Source organism: Oryctolagus cuniculus, chromosome 19, assembly GCF_964237555.1.
Source record: "Oryctolagus cuniculus chromosome 19, mOryCun1.1, whole genome shotgun sequence".
NCBI lineage: Eukaryota > Metazoa > Chordata > Mammalia > Lagomorpha > Leporidae > Oryctolagus > Oryctolagus cuniculus.
This window is the reverse complement of record NC_091450.1, coordinates 13,988,881-13,996,298: the sequence shown is the minus strand read 5'-3', so window position 1 is coordinate 13,996,298 and position 7,418 is coordinate 13,988,881. Positions and strand designations below refer to the sequence as shown.

The 7,418-nt window shown below is 46.6% G+C and overlaps 1 pseudogene; it reads right to left on the bottom strand.

Moving 5' to 3' along the window:
- Positions 1–2,412: 2,412 nt before the first annotated feature.
- On the bottom strand, positions 2,413–3,339 carry LOC138847015 (chromobox protein homolog 1 pseudogene; annotated as a pseudogene).
- Between the last annotated feature and the right edge of the window lie 4,079 nt (positions 3,340–7,418).

Below are 7,418 nucleotides of genomic sequence, written 5' to 3'. Positions count from 1 at the left end.
CACAGGCTCCCCTGAAGTTTCCGATTTGATTATCCCGTATAGTTTGAGAATGAAATGGAACTATTAGCAGGAAGCAGCTGGACTGTAGGGATAATCAGCCAGCAATTTTTGTTTTTGTTTCCCACCAGGTGCTCAAACCTGTTCCGTAGCCCTGAAAGAAATCCCTGGGAAGCTTTCCTGGTCATTGTTAGTCACTCATTCTCCAGTCACCTCCCGGCATTTCAGCAAATAAAAGGTAGGGCTTCAAGTTTCATGTAGATTGCTGAAAGGGAATTGCTGAACGTGTCTCTCCCGTCGGAGAGTGTCTTTTGCAGATCAAACCTCCAAGCTAGTTGGAGGCGCTACTATAGAACCCCCAAGCCTGGGTCCACTCACCGGATGCTTGGGGAGCCAATCGCTGACATCGTGGTGGTGGAAGAAAGGAGATGTTTGTTGCGAAGCGCAGAGCAAGAAGCTGGGCAGTTGCTGGGCAGTTATTGCTTAACTCCAAGGAGTTAGGGGTGATGGTTCTCAGAATGAAACTGGGGCTGAGAAGTGCATGTTCAGCTCGTGTCCAGGTTCCTGGTCGGTCCGTGGTGCTCTTGACTGGTGAGTGGTGCAGTGCTCCTCAGGGCATGTTCATGATGACCAGGTGGGCTTCAGCTGGTCCAGGGGAGGAGGGGTTACAAGAGAGCGGCGGTTACCTTCTGCCCCAGACCTGGAATCTTCCTGCCTGGACTTGGAATTTTCCTACACAAACCCCTCTGGTCAATACTGGCTAAACAGGGTTTTAGCTATTGGGGAAGCAAATGACTTCTACACCACTCCCTCAATTTAGTAAATTCCTTTTGATAAAGGACACTTTGGGCTAAAGGAGGCAGACAGAGGCTGGGTTCTACCCTTACACTGTAAGGTTTCCTACAAGGCGCTGGAAGCCCACTGTGAGAAAAGAGGGCCTGAGGCCCTGTGAGCATTTTTCTTTTTCCTGGTTCAGTCCTCCTCATTAAACTATCTCTCAAATTTTCCGAGGTGCATTAGCAGGAGGGAGAGAGTATAAGGGGGTAGAAACATTCTTCCTTTGACTTCAGCACTGCATTTCAGAGAAGAAATTGTTTCAGTCTTCCAACTTGTTACATTGTACCTCATATGTGTCCTGCTGGTTAGCTTTTTTCTTGGGTTTTTAATTCTGGCAACTCCATCTTTTTTTTTTTTTTTTTCAGAGAATATAAATCTATAGTTTTATTAAGACAAAAACTGACAGTGTGGTATGAAGTTTACATTTAAACAAAGTTTTCACAGAAACCTAACACATGCCTACAGAGATTTTTACAATGCAGCTCTAGATGCAGGTCTAGACCATGTCAAGAACTGATGGATCTTAGGAATCAAGACAGAACATCTTGGGTCTCAGTTAATTCTTAGGATAAAAAAAAAAACCGGTTTGGTGTTTTAAAGTAAACCACTGCCCCAGTATGAATGATTCTTCTTCTCCTGAGACCAGGGCTTCTGAAATTCAACCCTTGAATAGTTTCAATGAAACTTGTGCTGTCAGTGACTGAACCCTGCCACCCATGGTTTCAGAGTTCAAAATTCAAAACAAACCAGAGGCTTCAAGAGTTTGCTACCTTAAGAGTATGGGTCCTTGTTTTTTCCTACTCTGCCAGCTCCTGTACTCTTCCCCTCTTCCAATACCTCAGCCAGTGGTTTGGATGGATAAGCTGATACAACTTCATAATTGGAAAAGAAAGGGTCTTCTTGTCTAATTTCAAGAATTAGCACCTCTGAGACAGAATGCTCTATCTGCCTGTGTACATTCTCCCTCCCCAGTCAGTCTCCATCTCCAAAACGGCAGCTTTGGTAACTTGTGAACTGGCTTAGTCCTCTGTGGGGGACATTAAGCTCAGGCAGGGAACACCTTGGCTTACAGGTTTCAGGCATTCACAGCTTTTAAACAGTCTCTCGCAGTCCCCATTTATGGTGTCAATGACATTTTTTTGAAAAGGTAAAATATCCTGGACATAGAACCAAATCTTCAGTTAGTTGTTCTCTACTGTTTCATCATTTCCCCAATCAAGCCCCAAATTTTAATCAAAATGATCCAACCCATTTCCCTTTCTCCCTATCCCATCCCTCCCACCCCTAAATAATACACCAGTAATAGCCAAAAACTACACACATGCTACGCTGTAAAAACGCAGAGTTAACACTATTGGGAAGAAGGCTGTGGGTTGTGGAGATGCTCTTTGAAGACCTACAGTATCTTTTTGTTCTCCCACACACCCAATTCTGCAAGTTTTGTCCTTCATAGAAGGCCCTTTGCTTCTCTCAGCAAAGCACAGAATGGGCTGCCTTGAAACACTTCTCCCCATTCCCCTCCACTGGGATGGGTGTGTGAACTACATAGCTTGGAACAGCTTAAAGCACTTGGGCTGCTGCAGGGCACAGAAACTATACTGGCTCTTCAAAGGACATCTTCTCAAGCCACCTCTATGGTGTCAAGACAAGTAGAACTTCTTCCCTCCTCACTTGAAACCCACAGTCGGATGTGACGGGGCTGGTACTCAAGAGACTTAATTCTTGTCATCTTTTTTGTCGTCATCCTCCGAGGGATAGGAGTGCCACGTCAGCCTTTCCTCATAGAAGGAAATGACAACCTGTGGGCACTTGACATTGGCTTCCTTGGCAGGGACCAGGTCGGCCTCATCAGAGTTTTTCCATTTCATCAGGAACATGAGTTCTCCACTTGAGTCTGTAGCTCCAATGATCCGTTCCGGCTCCAAACCCCGGGCAAAGCCTCGTGGCTTTTCTGACTCTTCTTTCTTCTTCTTTGGTTTGCTCTCTTCTCCCTTATCTTCAGAATCAGAATCAGCTTTGCGCTTGCCTCCCTCTGACTTATCTGTCTCATGTGCTGTTTTCTGTGACTGCAGAAACTCAGCAATGAGGTCAGGGCAATCCAGATTCTCTTCTGGTTCCCACGTATTGTCTTCATCTGAGAAACCTTTCCACTTTAGGAGGTACTCCACTTTGCCCTTTACATCTCGACGGTCAAGAACTTTTTCCACCACATATTCCTCTTCCTCCTCTTCTAGCACCTCCTCCACTTTCTTCTTGTTTTGTTTTTTCCCCATGGTGCCCGCCAGCTTTCTGGTGTAAAGGGTGACGCTGCTCAAAGCAGCGCCCAAGAGCTCGAGAAGAATCGGAGTCGCGCTACTGGCGCGTAGCGTCGGGCCGGCCGGGGGGGGAGTGGCGCCCAGAAAGCAACAAGCCGGGTGGCTGCAGTCAAGCCCCTCGCTGAAGCGGCGTACCGCAGGCCCCGGCCAACGGCCCTCCCCTCAGCCGAACAAAAGAGCCTCGCACTCTCGGCAACTCCATCTTTTAATGTATAAGATCTTGGTCCCCTTTTGTTGTAGGCAGCCTCGTTTTGGTTGAAGGGTGTGATACTGACTGAAATATCTCTTAGGACATGAAAACCATGCGTATTTCCGAGGTCTGTTCTGAGGCTTGTATTAACTCTACTTCGTTTGGTGTTAGCTCCTCCTCTGTTCAGCCTGTCACCTCTTTCAGGCTGTTTGGTTTTCTAGATTGGAGTCTGGTGCTTTGTGCATAACTGAAAACTGCTGTGGCTCTCTGGATATGGATGTGATCCCAGGGGATCTGGACTGGGGCATAGGCAGAACAGCTTAACTTTCCTTTAAGGGGTGTAAAAGGGCTAAGCTTCTCGGCACTGGTACTCAAGTCCCAATCCTGCTGTGTGGAATTCTCAGGTGCCAGATCATCTATATAAAGGAGGTTGTTCTTCATCAAGGCAATCAGTAATACATGCATGACTTAATTGAGTAATATAAGTTATTACTACTTTAATACCTCAAAAGAGAAAATGGCATAATTTAGGTAAGTGCAAAAATAGGCATCCAGGGCTGAACATGTGGCTCAGTGGTTGAGATGCCATCTGGGATGTCTGCGTCCCATATTGGGGTGCCTGTGTTCGAGTCCTGGTCCCACTGCCTCACTTCCTGCTAATGCGCATCCTGGGAGGCAGTAGTGATTGGCTCAAGTAGGTGGTCCCAGTCCCCCATAAGGGAGACCTAGATTGAGCTCCTGGCTCCTGACTTCAACCTGACCCAGCCCTGGCTGTTGTGGACATTTGGGGAGTGAACCAGCAGATAGAAGAGCTCTGTCTCTCTGTCTCTCTGCTTTCAAGTAAAGTGAAAGTAGATAAATTCATTTTTTAAAAAAAATTATTTATTTGAAAGTCAGAGTTACACAGAGAGAGGAGAGGCAGAAAGAGAGAGAGAGAGAGAGAGAGGTCTTCCATCTGATGGTTCACTCCCCAATTGGCTGCAATGGCTGGAGCTGCGCTGATCTCAAGCCAGGAGCTTCCTCCAGGTCTCCCACATGGGTGCAAGGGCCCAAGCACTTGGGCCATCTTCCACTGCTTTCCCAGGCCACAGCAAAGAGCCGAATCAGAAGTGGAGCAGCTGGGACTCGAACCGGTGCCCATATGGGATGCCGGTGCTTCAGGCCAGGGTGTTAACCCGCTGCGCCACAGCGCCGGCCCCAATAAATGCATTTTTTAAAACAGGTAATCAACAAATTTCAATACCCAATGCTGATTTTGAACATATGGTTACATAATAATTATCCTAAGTGGACATGAACTTAACATGACAAAGCTCATGAAATCTACATACACTGACACACATAGCAAAAAAAAAAAAGCTTTTTGCTTCATGGTGAAATATTAAAATTTTTCTCATTAAAGTAAGGAACCAAATGAGGCCTATAGTCACCATTATTAATATATTAGTATTACACATGCAACATAAAATTTAAACAATGCAGAACATAATGAAAAGTCTCTCCCCCATCGTAATTCCATGCTTTATTTTTAAAAAATACTTATTTATATACTTGAAAGATTTACACAGAGAGAGGAGAGGCGGAGAGAGAGAGAGAGAGAGGTCTTCCATCCACTGGTTCACTCCCCTGATTGCCTCAATAGGTGGAGCTGCACTGATCCGAAGCCAGGAGCTTCTTCTGGGTCTCCCACATGGGTGCAGGGGCCCAAGGACTTGGGCCATCTGCTTTTCCCAGGCCAGAGCAGAGAGCTGGATCAGAAGAGGTCAGCTGGGACTTGAACTGGCGCCCATATGAGATGCTGGTACTGCAGACGGTGGCTTTTCAGAGCACCAGCCCCTCCATGCTTTAAAATAACTAATATCAATCCAAGAGCTTGCTTCTTTTGTCTCTGATTTTATTTTTGTAAGCAAATACTAAGATTTATTATATGTTTTGTATGGATCATAAAATGGGATCAAAGAAACAATCAACACATTTAGATGGGATTTTGAAGTAGCATAGCAATTTTTTTTTTTTTTTTTTTGACAGGCAGAGTGGAAAGTGAGAGAGACAGAGAGAAAGGTCTTCCTTTGTGCTGTTGGTTCACCCTCCAATGGCCGCCACGGCTGGCGCACCGCGCTGATCCGAAGGCAGGAGCCAGGTGCTTCTCCTGGTCTCCCATGGGGTGCAGGGCCCAAGCACTTGGGCCATCCTCCACTGCACTCCCTGGCCACAGCAGAGAGCTGGCCTGGAAGAGGGGCAACCAGGACGGAATCTGGCACCCTGACCGGAACTAGAACCCGGTGTGCCGGTGCCGCAAGGCGGAGGATTAGCCTAGTGAGCCGCAGCGCCGGCTCAGCATAGCAATTTTAATTGAGGATATACAATTGTTATTTACAGATGTTTCAATTATCTGTTATGTTAAACAACTACCACAAAACTGTGTCTTACAATAATATCCAATTTAGTTGTCCATTGGGGTGAGTTTTTCCACGTCTCTCCTTTTCTCTCTCTGCCTTTCCATGTGCTCTCTCCAGCAGGGGCGTCTTAGGCACCGTATCACTTCCATTGCTTTCTACTGATTAAAAGGCCCACTGGTGTGGGCCTTTGGTGTAGTTAAGACTGCACTTCGGGGGCTGGTGTTGTGGCACAGTGGGTAAACCCACCGGTGATGCCGGCATCCCATATGGGTGCTGCTTCAAGTCCTGGCTGCTTCACTTCTAATCCAGCTCCCTGCTAATGCACCTGGGAAAGCAACAGAGGATGGCCAAAGTGCTTGGGCCCCTTCACTCATGTGGGAGACCTGGAAGAAGCTCCTGGCTCCTGGCTTCAGTCTAGCCCAGCCCCAGCTGTTGCAGCCATTTGGAAGATCTCTCTTTCTCTGCTTCTTCCTCTCTGTAACTCTGCCTTTCAAATAAATAAAATAAATTAAAAAAAAAAAAAAGAAAAAAGACTCCACTTGGTACACTGACATCCCATATCTGAGTGCCTGGGTTCAAGTCCTGGTCCTGCTTCTGATTACAGCTTCCCATGAATGTGTACCCTGGTGGTGGTGGTGGTGGGGAGGCAGTAATGATGGCTCATGTGTTTGGATCACTGTCACCGATGTGGGAGAATTGAGTGCTCAGCTCCTGTTTTTGGTCTGAGCCATTCCTAGCTGTTTGGGGGTATTTAAAGAGTGAACCAATGGATGGAAGATCTCTCTGTCTTCTCTCTGACTTTTGAACAAATAAATAAGAATTTTAGAAAAGCAAGTCACAGGCTAGCCTGATGTAGCAAAGAATTCAGTGTATTCAGAGCTATTGCTGTGTAATAAATAGTCCTCTAATCTTAGTCTTCCAAAACCACAAACATCAGTTGTTTGGTGCAAGCGTGGGCAGACTGCTTGAGCAGCACTGCTTTAGGGTATGGGTTGGGTTTGGTTCTGGTTCACTGCCTCTCTTATGGACCAGTGTTTAATCAGAGTGAACTTGTTTCTTGCCAGATGGCAGAAGCACAGGAGGCTAAGCTAAATCACGCAAAGAAAACCTGCGGTTTTTTTTTTTTTTTTTTTTTTTGCATTGTGTTTCTTTACATTCCACTGGCCAAATGAAATCACATAGCCAAGTTCAGAGTTCATGAGACAAAGATGTATAATTCTATTATACTGATTAACCACCGTTGGTAATTTTTTTTTTTTTTAATTTGACAGGTAGAGTTATAGACAATGAGAGAGAGAGATAGAAAGGTCTTCCATCTGCTGGTTCACTCCCCAAATGGCCACAACGGCCGGCGCTGCGCTGATTCGAAGCCAGGAGCCAGGTGCTTCCTCCTGGTCTCCCATGTGGGTGCAGGGGCCCAAGGACTTGGGCCATCCTCCACTGGCCTCCTGGGCCACAGCAGAGAGCTGGATTGGAAGAGGGGCAACCAGGACTAGAACCGGCACCCATATGGGATGCCGGTGCTGCAGGTGGAGATTAACCAAGTGAGCTACGGCACTGGCTCCGACAGTTGGTAATTTGAAGGAGGAAGTAAGTCTAATGGGGGCGTGGGTGCATGAATGAGGGTCATGGGGGAATATGAGGCTGAGGAGATACACAGGGCCCAGATCATTTGGCCCT